Here is a 15963-nt window from a genome sequence, read left to right as displayed (position 1 = left end):
CGATTATCATTGTGTCTCCTCAGATCCTAGGTGTAATTATTGTGTCTTTGTCCTATTGTGTTTAAAAGTCAGAAACAGTTGAGCGACACATTTCTTTTTTGTAAGGAGAAACTCCTGACATCCAGCGGCTGCCAAAAAGAGCCGTTCCAGTCAGAGGAACTGACTGAGCTGAACTGACAATTGACATTTCTACTTATTATTAAAAATAGAATGTTAACTGGTGGATGGATCTAAAGAAGGGACTCAACTCCTGCTATAAACATACATGTACAACATGAGGCTGAACAAATAAAATGTTGTATGTATGAACATTTCATTCCATTTTTTTTACAAAATATTAGTAAGTGTCAATAACTTTTTAAATCATGTGAATATGAGGTTAATTTAAGTAATATGAATAATCACTATTGACAGTGAAAATAAAGAGGCATTATTATTCAGTGAGATACCTGAGTGTTTGGTGAGATTATGAGGAGGTGGTTAAACCTGGAGGAGAGGGTTCTTCTAATCTCACACTTCATTTACCTTCTAATTAACATTCATGCAAATGGCTGAAAGGATCTCGGAGCCAAATGGAGCATTTCGTGCGGCTCATTTTAAGCTCAACTTTACTTTAATCAAATTCATTTTGTTTACATGCAGTGACTTCAGGAAGTGTTCAAACCCAGACCTACAGTACATTTTTTCTAGGAACATATTTTCACATTGATCGTGAATATTCATTTATTTGATACCTTAAAAAATGAAATCTCCAACATAACTACGTGCAAAAAGTGAATTGAAGTATCAAAAAAGTTTGTGATTTTCAAGGAACAGCCGTGGTGAGGAGGGTGTTTGGCATGGGAACCACGGAATTGCATTCCTTCTTTCTGCAGATAGTGTGGTTCTGTTGGCTTCATCAGGTCGTGACCTCCCGTGTGCACTGGAGCGATTTGCAGCCGAGTGTGAAGCGGTTCGAATGTCAGCACCAAGACATAGGCCATGGAGGTATCCCTGAGGTAAAATGGAGGTATGCCGGAAAAAGGGGAATTGCTCTCTCCAGGTTGGGGGTCAGTTGTATGTGGGGGACATTGGGTATCACAGGGTCTTATTAAAGAGTGAGGGTAAGATTAAGCAGCTTTGTGAAGAAAGAGCTGAGCTGCAAGTCAAAGCTTTAAATGTTCATTCAATCTACATTCTGACACTCATATGGTCCTGAGCTCTGGGTAGTGACCTACACAATGAGATTGGAAATCAAAGAGGCTGAAATGACTAATCCCCATTGGATGACCACTCTTAGTTTTGGAGAAAAGCTGAGGAGGTTGTTTGGAATCTGATCGTGATGCCTCATGGTCACCTTCCATTGGAGGTTTACTGGGCACGTCCAACCAGGAGGAGACCCATGAGTAGAGTCAGAATTAGCTTGAGATACAACGTATCCAATCTGGCTGCGAACGCCTCAGGATCCCCAAGGAAGAGCTGGGATTTGTGGATGGGAATAGGAATGTCTGGAATATCCTACGTGGCCGGCTACCTCTATGACCCAACCTTTAATAAGAAGAAGACAATGAAGGACAGAAAAAGTGAAGTGGTCTCAATGTTTTCTCACTGTATATAATGGCTTCAGAAGCTGTGGTTAAAATTAATCTGCCTGTCTAGAGAAATCCTGAAAGGTTAGATGCTGTAGCTACCATTCAGAAGTAAATGTGATTTCTGCTCCTCAGTAAAATTGAACCATCGCTCAGAAGCTGTTTGTCTGTCTCAGTTAGAGTTTGTGTAAAGGTTTGTATTTCAATAGAGCTTTTCTAGTGTTGACCACTGAAACTGTTTGTCATTCACACATACATTCAAACATATATGTTCTACGAGGGGCAATTTAGGTTCAGTATCTTGACGAAGGACACTTCGACTGGCAGAAGGGGATCAAACTGCTGGCCTTCTGGTTGGAGGACGAACGCTCTACCACTCAGTGAGTATCAGTCTACAGCCAATTCACATGATCTCTACAGACGCTGTTCTACAACTCAACTGATCACCAGGCAGCACCCGTTCCAATGGAAAGGTATAATATCAGAGTATTTGTAGAAGTAGTTTGTATTTATATGTGTCCTCCGCATACTGAATTAATCATTTGAGTCCAGAACTACTGACAAGTGGTACTGCTCAAAGTATTAAATCTATTAAAGATGAATACTGGTAACAGTGTGTGTGTGTGTGTGTGTTTGTGTGTGTGTGTGTCAAACGACACTAAAGGTTTGTATTACTGAGCAGTCTGACACAAACACCAGGGGGAGTGTGTAACGTTGTTCCATTTCATGGAGTAATGGCTCCATCAATCACACAGCACAAGAACAGGAAGAACAACTGAAGTAGCTGGACTCCATTTTAACCAGACAACATCATTTTGTCTCAACCAGGCGCTTTCCACGTGTGTGTGGGTGTGTGTGTGTGTGTGTGTGTGTGTGTGTGTGTGTGCGTGCGCTGAAGAGGAGTTTGACGTAACTGGAGACCAAAAATCTTCCTTAGTCACTGACTCTCATCAGGACGATTAGGAGCTAATCAATGACAGGTTCAAGCTGTTCAGTAGCACAACTGGTGACGAATACACTGTTACTGAAAATTGGATGGAAACAGAGGATAGTGATGTGTCTTCTTAGCATTTAAACCTCATCCTGTGATAACATAAACTAAAAGTATAAACCTGAACTAGAAAATTTCTCCTGCCAAGAAATTACAAATGGGTGCCTAGAATTAGCCTGTTCCTGACTAAATATTTTTTTGGGGGGAAGAGAGACAGACTGTGTCAATTTCAGAGAGAGAGAGAGAGACCCAGAGAGAGAGAGCCAGAGTAGAGAGAGAGACCCAGAGAGCGAGAGAGAGAGAGACTTGATCAGTAGGTGGCGCTATCAGTAACACTTCATACACATTAATACTGGAATCTGATGCGGAGCCAATCACATTGTTGACCTCAAATATCTAAAAATCATGTCTGAAGACCTCCGTTTGGGGATTTGAGAGCATATTTGGTGACGAAAAAAGGGTCTGAAAACACTGATTTTCAGCCTGTCGCTCTTTTGGTAGAGAGATCTTGAGTCCCATTCGTCATTTTCGGTCGCGTTATCGCGATCTTTGAGCAAACTGTTGGACGAATTTCTTATAAAACACATAGGACACCATTCAACGTAATTCCGCAGGTTTATTTGTAGGTCTCGTGATTGTGCGCCAAACTTTTACGGAAAAATAAGTAAGAACTAGAAAAATCCTCCTGCCGAGAAATTTCGAAATGGGTGCCTTCTGCGTCCGGGACGAAAAGAGACTTTTTGTTTTATGTGGAAGAGAGACAGACTGGCTGCTTTAAGAGAGAGAGACAGACCAAGAGAAAGAGAGAGAGAGAGAGAGAAAATGTACCAGTTTCAGAGAGAGACCCAGAGAGAAAGAGAGAGACTGGTTTAAGAAAGACTGAGAGACTTGATCAGTAGGCGGCGCTATCACTAACACTGCATACACTCATAGGTCTCTTCAGGTCAGGACTCTGATCATTTGACAGAATTTTGGGTTAGATTGCTCATATTTCATTTTCAAACTGACCACTAGGTGGCGCTATCACTATAAGTGTGTATGCAGTCATAGTCTTGACTTGATCAGGTGTTGACTCTAATCACTTGACAGAATTTTGGGGTTGAATGCTAAAACTCCATTTTCACACCGACCATCAGGTGGCGCTATCACTGTCACTTCATACACACTAATACAGGAATCTGATGTAGAGCCAATCACATTGTAGTTCCTCAGTTCCCCCCTGAAAGACAAAGAAAAATTAAAAATCGATGTTTAAGTCTCGCCCATGCAGGGAATTGAACCAACAACCTCTGGGTCACTGTCCCTCTGCTGTACTGACTACACCACCTACAATGTTGATCAACACTTGTGAAGTAGTGTAAAAATAGACTCTGGCCCCCCTCTCTCTCTGTGTGTGAGTCACTGATTACGCCAGGTGTGCAGGAATGAGAAGGAGACATCAGACCTCAGGAGAACGTCCCGAACAAAATGCTCTAATACAAAATCTATAACTCCTTTCCGTGAAATGAAAACACAGTGAGAATCACAAGGCTTAGACGAACAAGTACATATCTATATTAGGGTTAGTAGGAGCAGTTTAGAAAACATACTTCTCATTTCATGAATTCTCCTCCGAGAATCATCATTAGTTTTAATTGAGACATTTTTTCACACTCTAGCACCGTCATCAAACAAATACTTGTTACTCAAAAACTATAAGTCCTATCTGGAAACTGAAAACATTTTGAGAATCACAAGAGTTTACACTACAACTGGATGTATTTTATTATTATTCGTGAGAGCTAAGAAATGGAGCTGTGGGAGCGATTTAAGTTTTATTTTTCAGTTATAATCTTTTCTGAAAAATCTTCAAGATTAACATGGGGCTCCAATGAGAGATCGATCCGGAAATAATTCCTCGATTTTTCGATGCGGATATAAGCACAGGTCCAAGAGATTTTAGAGTGACATGTCTGCTGTTGGGCCACAGTCCAGAGGCTGAACACCAGACACTGGAGCCGACGGTGAGGACAAAGGATTGTAAAACTTTTGGAGGGAAAACATTCTCCAGCAGGCCTGAGAATCTCCCCCTGGTGGTTGGAAAATGTCCTGAAGCGCCTTCAGGACCCCCGCTGAGTTCCAAGCCCCGCCCACTGAGGTCCAACTCTGACACTCAATTGGCTTAAAGCCAGCATCATCCTATGACCAGCACCTCAAGGAGGCAGAACCTCTCAGGTAGAATAAAACCACTGAGACATCAATAATCGCTGCCATTTTCCCTGCTCTGAAGACGTCAACAGACCCCTCCGGGTCTTTCCAGATGATTTAGTTGCTAAAGGGGGCAACCAGAGTTATTTTCTTTCATTTCTTTCATTTTCTTTTATCTTAAGTTTGATCTTACTTTGATAGAGACTATTTTTGTTTTTAACTTGAAAAGGCCGTGCACAGGAACTCACTCGCTCGCTGGCCGAGCTCAGAGACTTTCTTTCCAAATCCACATCCCTGAAGAAGAAAGACGATGTTCATCCTGTTGAGGAGCAAGACGAATCCGTTCCTATTCGGCCCAGCCGACGCCGCTGCGACAGAGGAACCAGCGCAACAGAGCTTGAGCGGCCACGATTATTCACTGGACTTCCGAAATATCCGCGCGACACGCGCATGCAACACCGTGAAGGTCACAGTAAGAGGCTTTATTGTCTGGGCAGAGACTAGTTTAAATACTTAGCGTGTCATTTGTTTGATTGTATGTTTGTTTGTAGATCGCTGATCTGTTTTTAGCCGTGCTACACGGCGGGCCGAGACGACACATCCGGTTCCTTTGTTTACTGTGTTTTTGAGAAGAGCGCGGTACAGAGCCGGCGCTTCCTTTTTGCGTGTTACCGTCAGAGATATTGTGCGGAGATTTACATCTGTTAAAAGATAAATCTCACGTAACTGGACTGCCTGCTTTGCTAGTAGTTGTCTCTGACGATGTTTCCTGCTCTCTCTCTCTCTCTCTCTCTCTCTCTCTCTCTCTCTCTCTCTCTCTCTCTCTCTCTCCTCCTAAACCTGTTTTTACACACGTCCCGACCTACATTTATACATTTCATGTTACATGGAGAAATCTAGATTTAACGAGCATTTATACATCTCGACGCCATTCGGCGCCAAAACCACGAGATAAGAAATATCTTTGTCTTAAAGATCCCCTTTGTTAAGGTCAGTGACCGGCAGCCATTTTGCTTTTCGCAACGTGGCTTCACTAAGGTAACCTCCATCTTGGAAGTACGTGAATGTAACATCACCTTGAATTCGGCCAGAGGACGTCACCACGTCATTACGCCATAGCCACTCCCCTTTCTCTTTCTTACACACACACACACACACACACACACACACACACACACACACACACACACACACACAGACAGGCAGACACACACGACCACACACACACATAGATACTCCGTATTACATGTGTGACAATTGTGATAAGTGCTGCTGCTGTTGTTACCATCTTTGAAATATTGGAGTTTGTTAAATGAAGAATCATTGAAATAACATTAACTTTATTTCCCCTTTTTTTTTAATAAATACTTTTGTAATTAAAGTATTTGTATTTCTGTGATTATTTGTGCACATGTATGTGTATACAGCTGGATTACTATAGCCTGTGTTCGAACTTAAAACCCTTCCTTGTTTATTATATAATCATTAATACTAAATGTTGAGATTATTAATATAACTTTTATCATTATGAGACTGATATTTTATAGATTGACTCGTTGGTCCCTGTAACCAGGGTGGTGCCCCGCGACAATAAGCAATGATTACAGATTTGTATTATTCTTAATTGACAATTTTATTGTTTCCATTAATTATTTTAACTATTATTAATGGATAACCGTATCATTTCTAATTAAATGTGTTACTGTTCTTAATAAATAGCTTTATCTTTTTTGATTATTTTTAATAAATAATTGTTATTTTAATAATCATATTTCATGATTATTAATAATTAGCCAACGTCAATTCTACTTCAGCTATTGCACAACACTGCGAAGGAAACAATCTCACCACCTCAAATATCTAAAAATCATATCTAAGGACCTCCGTTTGGGGATTTGAGAGCAGTTTTAGTGAAGAAGAAAGGGTCTAAAACACAGATTTTCAGCCTCTCGCTCTTTTGGTAGAGCGAGTTTGCGTCCCATTGTACGTTTTTGGCCACGTTATCGCGATTTTTGTGCAGTGCATAACATGTCTCCTTGAAATGAACACGCCACCAAGTTGTGCACAGCATACACTGTAATCTAACACACACTGGAACATTGACTAACAGTTTTCACAAACCACATTAAGCTCAACACACTCATATCAGTGTATTGTTGTTTAGTCAAATGTTTCATTCATCAGTTTTTATATTTCCTCGTAACAGTGATGGATGACGGCCCTAGAGCACTTTTAGATCATAGATACATTCCAATGTGTGGATATACAGGGAAACAGAAACAGCAGCGACTTAAATATAACACACACACACAAACACACCCACACACATCAACATCACTAGTCTGGATTCAAACAGCTTTAGTTTCATCGGAATAACTTATATGAGAAATATAAATCCTTCTGTGTATGTGAGTGAGTTAAATTCTATTGATTGTGTTAAACGGACAAACAGATGTACAGATGGACAGAGTCGTTGTCTCTGATCCCAACCCTTCAGACGTTTGAAAGGAAACCCTGACGTTTTATCTCCCGAAGAAACCCACCCTCAACCCGTCTGAAGGAAACAACTACAGACCTTTCTTTCCAAAGCTCTCGAGCGAGCTATCTTTAATCAACTCTCCTCCTATCTTAACCACAATAACCTTCTTGACCCTCACCAGTCTGGTTTCAATGCAGGTCACTCAACTGAGACTGCCCTCTTTGCTGTCTCTGAGCAGCTTCACACTGCTAGAGCAGCCTCTCTCTCCTCTGTCCTTATCTTCCTAGACCTCTCTGCTGCATTTGACACAGTGAACCACCAGATCTTTATTTCCTCCCTTCAGGATCTGGGCGTCTCAGGCTCTGCTCTCTCCCTGCTCTCATCCTACCTCAACGACCACCCTTAATGGGTATCTTGGAGAGGATCAGTGTCTGAACCTTGTCCTCTCACTATTGGGGTCCCTTAAGGTTCCATCCTGGGTCCCCTCCTCTTCTCTCTGTACACCAACTCTCTCGGCTCTGTCATTCACTCACATGGCTTTTCCTACCATAGCTATGCTGAAAACACCATACTAATCCTCTCTTTTCCCCAATCTGAAACGCATGTAGCAGCACAAATCTCTTCCTGTCTGACTGATAACTCTCATAGGATGCCATGCACACCACCTGGAAATCAACCTTGACAAGCCCAAACTACTTTTTCATTCCAGGGAAAAGCTCTCCCACCCACGACCTGACTATTACCTTTGAAAACTCTGTGGTAGCCCTCACCCAGACTACTAGGAACCTGGGTGTGACACTCGACAGTCAACTCTCCCTTACTGCCAACAATACTGCAACAACCTGTTCCTGCAGATACATCAGGAGAATACACCCCCTTCTCACTCAGAAGGTGGCGCAGGTTCTGGTCCAGGCTCTGGTCATCTCACACCTAGACTATCGCCACTTCCTCCTGGAAGGTCTACCTGCTAGCGCCATCCGACCTCTGCAGCACATCCAGAATGCAGCAGCTCGACTGATCTTTACTTAAATTCACTCACACTACACTGCTCCTCCGCTCCCTTCGCTGGTTTCCAGTGAGCATATTGTCTACATTTAAACAAAAGCACCAGCAAGGTCTGTCTCAATGTTGAGTAAATGTAAAGCAGCAACAAACAAGGAGGTGTACGAGAGAAACAAACACAACACAACCCAGCAGCGCAGAGCAACCAAGGAGCCTCACTAAAGACACAGCAGCTCCAACAGCAGGAACCTATTTGGAGCTGATTCAAAGCCAGATGAGTAGAGAGACTTTACACTCAAATCGACCTTCTCCTGTGTCGTCAACCCAGAGACGTACAAGTCAAAACATTGATGTCTCATGTTTTTACCATAGCTCCTCACTGCCAACAGGCTAATGCTGATCTCTGAGAGAAAGTGATGCTGCTTTACTTTTCCTATGTTCCAGAAAGCAAATGGATGTGGGCCACTTCAGGCAGAGATGCAAAAGCTCTGCCCTTTATGTGGCCTGAACAAAATGGACGTGAGCCTAAAGTTTTGCACTTGAAAAATAGCAAATGACGCCTAAATATACACAAACAATTGTGCGCCATTTTTCGCAAACATGCAGTGCTCTATAGGAAAGGTGTATTCTGGATATGAACCCACAGAGGCTCATGTGTGAATATGTCTCAAAAAGCACAAATCAAAGTCAGGCAATCTTTGGTTGACATGTCATATTACCATGGCTCACTTGTGGCCCAAATGTAGCAAACACAGTGATTCCACCATTCCACACAGTATGTGTGCAATGCACACATACTGTGTGGAATGTGTGGGATATGGGCCAAAAACAATTTTCCTAAGTGGGTTGGATATCGATGTCTCTGCACAGACCTGATCGCACAATGTCTCTTGAATATGCAACAGATAAAGGTTTCAGTCCAGCTGAGTGAAGAAATGTCTTCTTAATATAAACTGTGTATAATAGTAGCTCTAGTAAAAACATTTAGTGTGTGAAAGTCATTGGTTATGGTGATGAATTGATTTGGTTTTTCTAATTTATTTACTCCACTTAGTCGACTCTCATGCAGCTTCTGTGCCAAACCCAGCAGTGGTGATGAATGAGCAGGCGGCCTTGTTAGAGGCAGACAGTGGGTGGAACAGCTTCCTGTAACAGCAGCGCCCCTCAGCACATGAAGAACTTTTGAACAAGGAAAGAAGAAAAGACGCAAAAGGACTCAAGCAGATCCTTTCATTTACATTCAGTCAAGGTCTGTTTTACACGTATATAGAAGTGTATGCACCTTGATGCCTCTAACTCCTGAGCTTATGAACACCGTCAGATCAAACACCAGCTGACGGAGAAAAACTTCACACTGAATCAAAGAGTGCGTAGCTTCTCTGAAGGCAACAATCTGTCCACTACAGGAGAGACGCTGGAAACCTGACCTTCATCCATTGAGTCTTCTCTGACCAACTGCTGCTGAGTCCTTCAAAGCTACATTCATACCTCAATAACCTGTTGCATTTCGTGTATGAGCAAGGTTTCCACAGAATTAACCAAATATATTGACATTTAAATGTTGTACTAAAATATTTACACATTGTATTAAATTATACATTGTGGAAAATAGTTGAAAATAGTTAGTCTAGTGTATATATGACAAACCCATCTCATAATATTACATCTAGGATACTTTACATAGTTCAGTCCACACATATTATTTCCTGAACAACCAAGAGGTTGAAGGCATACCTCCACCAAAGCTAATGCCTGTATAACAACTGTGGTCGTTTGTCTTTTGTATAGGTGTTTTTCTTTTGAGATTTTCTCTGATGATGAAGATTTGAGGGAGTGTGATGCATGCACACAGGTCTGTGCCAGACAATTGACTTTATGTTGAGTAACTTTGATAATACATGTGTTGTATTTTAGACAAATTGTTTCTTGTGGCTACTTGGGAATTAGGGAAGATGTGATCATGTGGATGTTGACCACCCCTAGACAGGAATAATTATAAATGATTAACAGACCTGTCCCACAATTTTGACGATGGTGAAACCCAAACTACATTCTTCCACCAAGTGTCAATGAAATAGGTTTGGGTCTTTTTGTGTAATCCTGCTGATATACAGACAAACAATAGACCACCAAATGAAGTTCTAACTTCTTTGGCAGTAGTGAACATAGTAAGCTCTGTTATTGAGTTATAGGATATAAAATATTAAGACAATATCAATATCATCATCAGATCTGCAGCTTCAAGCATAATGGTTTAACAGATATTGAAATAAACACCATACAATCATTGGATTAGCACAGGACTGAATTTGCACTGAGCTGTTCAGTTTACAGTATCTCAGTGTTCAGAAACTTGGTGTCAGTGTTCAGTCCAGTCAGATGATGACTATGTCTGTGGCCCCCTGAACATTTATTGATGATACACAACTTTAAAGCAGAGCAGAGTCAATAAGGGTTTAGCATTATTGAAATTACTTGTATTCATGTTCCAGTCTGGACTCTGGTGGAGCTCCACAGGGCTGTGATAACTGATAACTCAAGATTTAACTGATGTGATTAACTTTCATTGCCACTGATCCCAAGACAATATGTTGATCTACTCTGCTCCAGTTTCCTCAAGCAGGTGGCAGCTCTTACAGCTAAAATCATTACATTCTAAAGGATTCATGAGCCATCTGAGAGAGATCTTATTTAATGAACCCTCAGTAATTGAAACAGGCAGAGGGTTCAATCCAGACATGCATCTTTACTGCTGAAAATGACAGAGGGAGCATAACTGATTGATGCAGTTTTCAGTCAAAACCTCCAGAGGATGCACAGTGAATTAGGTCTGGACTCTCTGCAGCGTCTTTGCTCAGACACGTTCACAACAGCACAGAAATCTCCTCAGCATTCAGCTAAAGTCAGAAATGTAACTGAGGCCGTCTCCTCCTCCTTCACATCTTCTGTCTGGTGAGAGAGAACATTGAGGAGTTGGTAGAGTCCAAAAACAGCAGGAAGCCTCGTATAACGGAGTTCAAAGAGTTAATAGTGAACTTCGCAGGTTGGAAGAAAACTGTGGATGGCTGAATAAATGTTTTGTTGAAATGAAATATGATGACTGAGCTGAACTGCTGTTAACGACAGATGGTTGATCCAGGCTCTTAGTCAGCACCATGGACAGACAGTGTTTCACTCAGTAAATCATGAAGTCAAAAAGTAAGTTTGGTAAGTTAAATCTCTGCATATGTAATAAGCTCCTTCTTATCAAAAATAATGAACATCTCAGGGATGTGGACTATTAATTGTGTCAGATGAAACCAGACTACCTCTGCTAAAAGCAATGACACACACCAGGAGGGTATTCCATCCAAGTGGCTAAATTAATCCTGTTTTGAAAAGTGAAAAGTTCCAGCTGTAATTAACCTCAACTTCCAATTGATGCCTAAGGTGAGCTAACCTAATATAAGTTAAGTTAAGATAAAATAAAACTTTATTGTTCCCATATCGGGGAAATTCCCTAGATGTAAGTAGGCCTATACATTTAAACGAACAAGGTCAGCTTTGTCATTGTAAGGTTTTTAAACAGTTAAACAAAACTTTCTCAAAAGATTATGACAGAGACGTTATTTATTTATGTGTTAAACAAGTAGTGGGAGCAGTGGGAGCTTGAGCTGGCGCAGCAGCAGCATCCTTGCACACTGGGCATGGTGTGACTATGGCGTTTATTTCGGTCGTTTTCTCATTCGACGGACTCTTGCGTATCGTTTCCGACATAGAGGAACCACAACAAATCACGGAAGTTGTTTTTTTCCAGAGTTTTTGGGACGGTAGACATGCCTGATACCTAAATTAACGTGTAGAAGCACTACAAAAGTGGAATTTTCATAATATGTCCTCTTTAAGCCAGAATCATGGAATGGATCCGTCAATAATTATCAAAGTTAACCAGGATTAGCATTTAGCCACTTTGACGGAATTAACCCCCCCCCAGTTATTTGATACTTTGAATGCTTGTTGCTGTCGACTGAATACACTTGGGTACATCTCCACCAACAATATTTATATATGTCACAAACTTCTAATTTGAAGTGGTATCAAATAAAAATCTTCTTTGAACATTGCCAAACTTAAAATATACAAGACTTTTCTTTCTCTGTGTCTCAATAAACAGGTTCTTTCTATGCTGGTATTTACAATGTGAACTCTGTGGATTCAGACAACACAGCAGGCTCATGGCAAAGGTGAGAAATAGAGAAAACTGGTATCTAAAGCTTATTTATAGACACATGCAATGAAAGCTACATCTCTGTTTGTCTCCTACAAAAGATTTCAGCCGCATTGAACACATCTCAGGCGTCAGACAAAAACTAAAAGTCTGTTCCTAAAACATCACCAGCCCTTTCAATGTGCCTGTCGTTTTATCTCTCCTGACCTGTGAGGCAGGGAAAGCTTGTGCACCTAAACCTGGCCCCCCCATGTTTTAGATGGAATCATGTTGAAAGGAGCAGTGGAAAACAAACCTCCTTTCAACAAGATTCCTTCTAGCTCAGAGCAACAACATATTTTAATGTGGGAGTTATTTGGACGTAACCATGTGGAGACAGTTGTCTTTTCAGAGCTGGAAAAACATGACGGTGTGATTATTGACAGAATAACGGTTCTGTTTCGCTGTGGTGTCTCATAAAGTATTCTCAGTAATATATATATAATACATATTTAATAACAAAACATGTTGAACACACATCAACAACAAAAATAAAGATGAACACAAACACAAAAACAAAAACATGAGCACGCACATAAACATACATGTAAACCTGCATATGAATGGTCAAACAAACACAAAATATACACTTATAAACACACATCATCAACATTAACACATATGAACACACACATATATGAACATAGACAAACACATAAACACACATTAGCATGAACACACATATAAAAACAATTAGGGACACATATACAACCACAAAAATAAACACACAAATAAATATAAACCCGTATGACAACACACACAAAGACATACATGGACACGCACACATGAACACACACATGAACATACATGAACGTGCACATAAACACATAAAGAGACATACACAAACACACACATGAACACAGACATGGACACACACAGGGTGGAAGGTGTTTTCACCTGCAGTAATAAGTAACTAAAGACTAAAAGAACAATAGAACAGATTCAAAGTGCCACTTTAGGACTTTTCTCTGAGTGACGACCTCCTGCTTCACCTGGGCAGTGAACAAACTGGTTTCTGTTCTCAGTTAATGTGTCAATGTGTGAACTTGAATGTTTCTGACCAAACTTGAGTCTCTTCAGGTGGGACTCAAACAGGATCAGATTACACTGCACACATGAGATTTGATCCATTTTGTAGAAACAACCTATTAACACTTGTTCCTCCTTCGATGGCTTCAGTCACACTTCACTTCCACCTCAGCGACCATCTGCCAGCTGCGTTGACTCTGTTTAAAGCAGGAACATGTTGTGCTCTGCTCAGCTCGGTGTGAACCCACAGGGGATTTGTGATGTTCTCACACTTATACAGTGCCTTGCGTAAGTATTCACCCCCCTTGGACTTTTTCCCATTATGTACTGTTACTAACTGGAATTCAAATGTTGTTCAGTAATGATCTCCAACAAACTCTGAGTCCGTCACCGAACAGGTGTATTTATACTGAGATTAAATTGCAGACAGGTGGACCCTATTTACTAATTATGTGACTTGCAAATGTGACTTGTGAATGCAATTGGTCGCACCAGATCTTTGTTAGGGGTTTCACAGTAAAGGGGGTGAATACATATGCACTCAACACTTTTCAGATTTTTATTTGTAAATAATTGTGAAATCCATGTAATATTTCCCCCCACTTCCAAATTATGCACTATTTTGTGTTGGTCCATTACATAAACTCACGATGAAATACATTTTAATCTGTGGTTATACCATGACAAAATGTAGAAAAGTCCAAAGGGGGTGAATACTTATGCAAGGCACTATATCTTCAGCATGGTGGAGAATGGAGTCGCAGTTTGAGCTGCTGATCCCTTCATGTGTCGTGTTTCTACCAGACAGGACCCCACACTGAGCAGAATTACACTCATACAGTTAAAATCCACTCTTAACGCTAAAGAGTTTGTCTAACTGTATCATTCTAATTTGTTGCCATGACACATTAAGACATCCATGTGTATAGATAAATCCTATGTTCATAGAATAAAATATAACATAAAGAGCATTGTGTATGAATGCTTGGGGCGTTGTACATGGACATCAGACATGATCAGATTTCAAAATCTCATTTTCATGCTAATGTTCACTTAAGACGGAGCCTGTAGCTCTGTCTCAATTCATCAGCTGCATCCTTCAGAGGCCGCATTGAAAGACCGGTTGCATCACAGCTGCGCGACTAGACTGTCCCATTTCTGAGACTCCTTCAAATGTGGCCGCCAAATGCGTCCTTCCACCCTGAAGAACGAAGGCTCCAGTAAGTGGATCCTTCCCAGTCCAACCTATCCCAGGATTTGTTTTGGTAAAAGGGCAAGAGAGCAACATGTTAAAAAGACAAGGTGCATTCAAACTTTCTCGATGTGTCCAACTTCAGCTCTGTTACTAGGCAACAGCAGTAAGGGCAGGACTAGCTGGTGAAGCGGATCATGGACGTCCTCTGTGGACCAAACTGTCTTAGGTCGGCCTTTGCAGTCCACGAGGCCCATGGAAAACGGCGTCCTGCCAAGAAAGAAGCCTCAGAATTGAGTCACAGTTTTTATTTATGAAACATTTCATCTGTGTTAATTTAAACTTATTTCAGTTATTAAATGTGTGTCATCCACAACCTCCTCTGTGGAGAGTGTAGTGTTTAATGTGAGATGCTGATTATGGACTGAATGGAAGACATAGACACTTCACAGTCATTTGAAGCAGCGGCCAGAGACAAACACTTATCATCAACCTCTTCACCTAACAGAGAGACGCTGCTCACTTCAGAACAAAGGACCTCAACAGGGCTGCTACTGAAGTGGATTGGACAGAGACACTGACTGACTTGTATATTCATATGAAACCACAGAACACTCATGAACTCATTTGGGGATTTAAAAAATTGCAACATGAATATTTCATATGAAAATTGTAATTGTAATATGAAATTACCGAGCGTTTAGCTAGTTTACATCAGCGCATTAACTGTGTAGAGAAAATATGCTGATGAGTCTCAAAAAAAATAATTGAATCAGTTATTCACTATCGACTTCATGTTTATTTACCATCAATCTGCTTTCTGTGATACTTAGATGAGAGGTTTTAAATTCTCGTTTTTGAATCATTACCAACCTGACTGTTGTCTCATCATAACCCAAGAGCAAACAGAAAATGAACAAAGTCAACTCAAGTTAAAAGTGACACCAGCCCATATTGTCTATCGTCATGGATCCTGGTCAGTTGGTTTTTCAGCAGTCCCTTCAGAATGACACGAGCACCACACTCTCAATATTTTGAACCTGGTTCCTGCATGTTTGCCAAATGGCCAGGTTGTGGCAGAACTAGTTATAAAGTAGGGGTGGTCGTTATGCCAGCATCATAGTCATCACAGGTTTGATGGTGCACCATGACATGGATTTTACAATACTGTCATTACAATTATAAATCATCTGCTTAAAAAGCCAATCATATCACTGTATCAGCCACTGCTGCCTTCATGCTGGGAGTGTGGTAATGATGGAGCAGTCC

This window comes from Platichthys flesus, chromosome 4 (assembly GCF_949316205.1).
Source record: "Platichthys flesus chromosome 4, fPlaFle2.1, whole genome shotgun sequence".
NCBI lineage: Eukaryota > Metazoa > Chordata > Actinopteri > Pleuronectiformes > Pleuronectidae > Platichthys > Platichthys flesus.
This window is presented reverse-complemented; position numbering follows the sequence as displayed.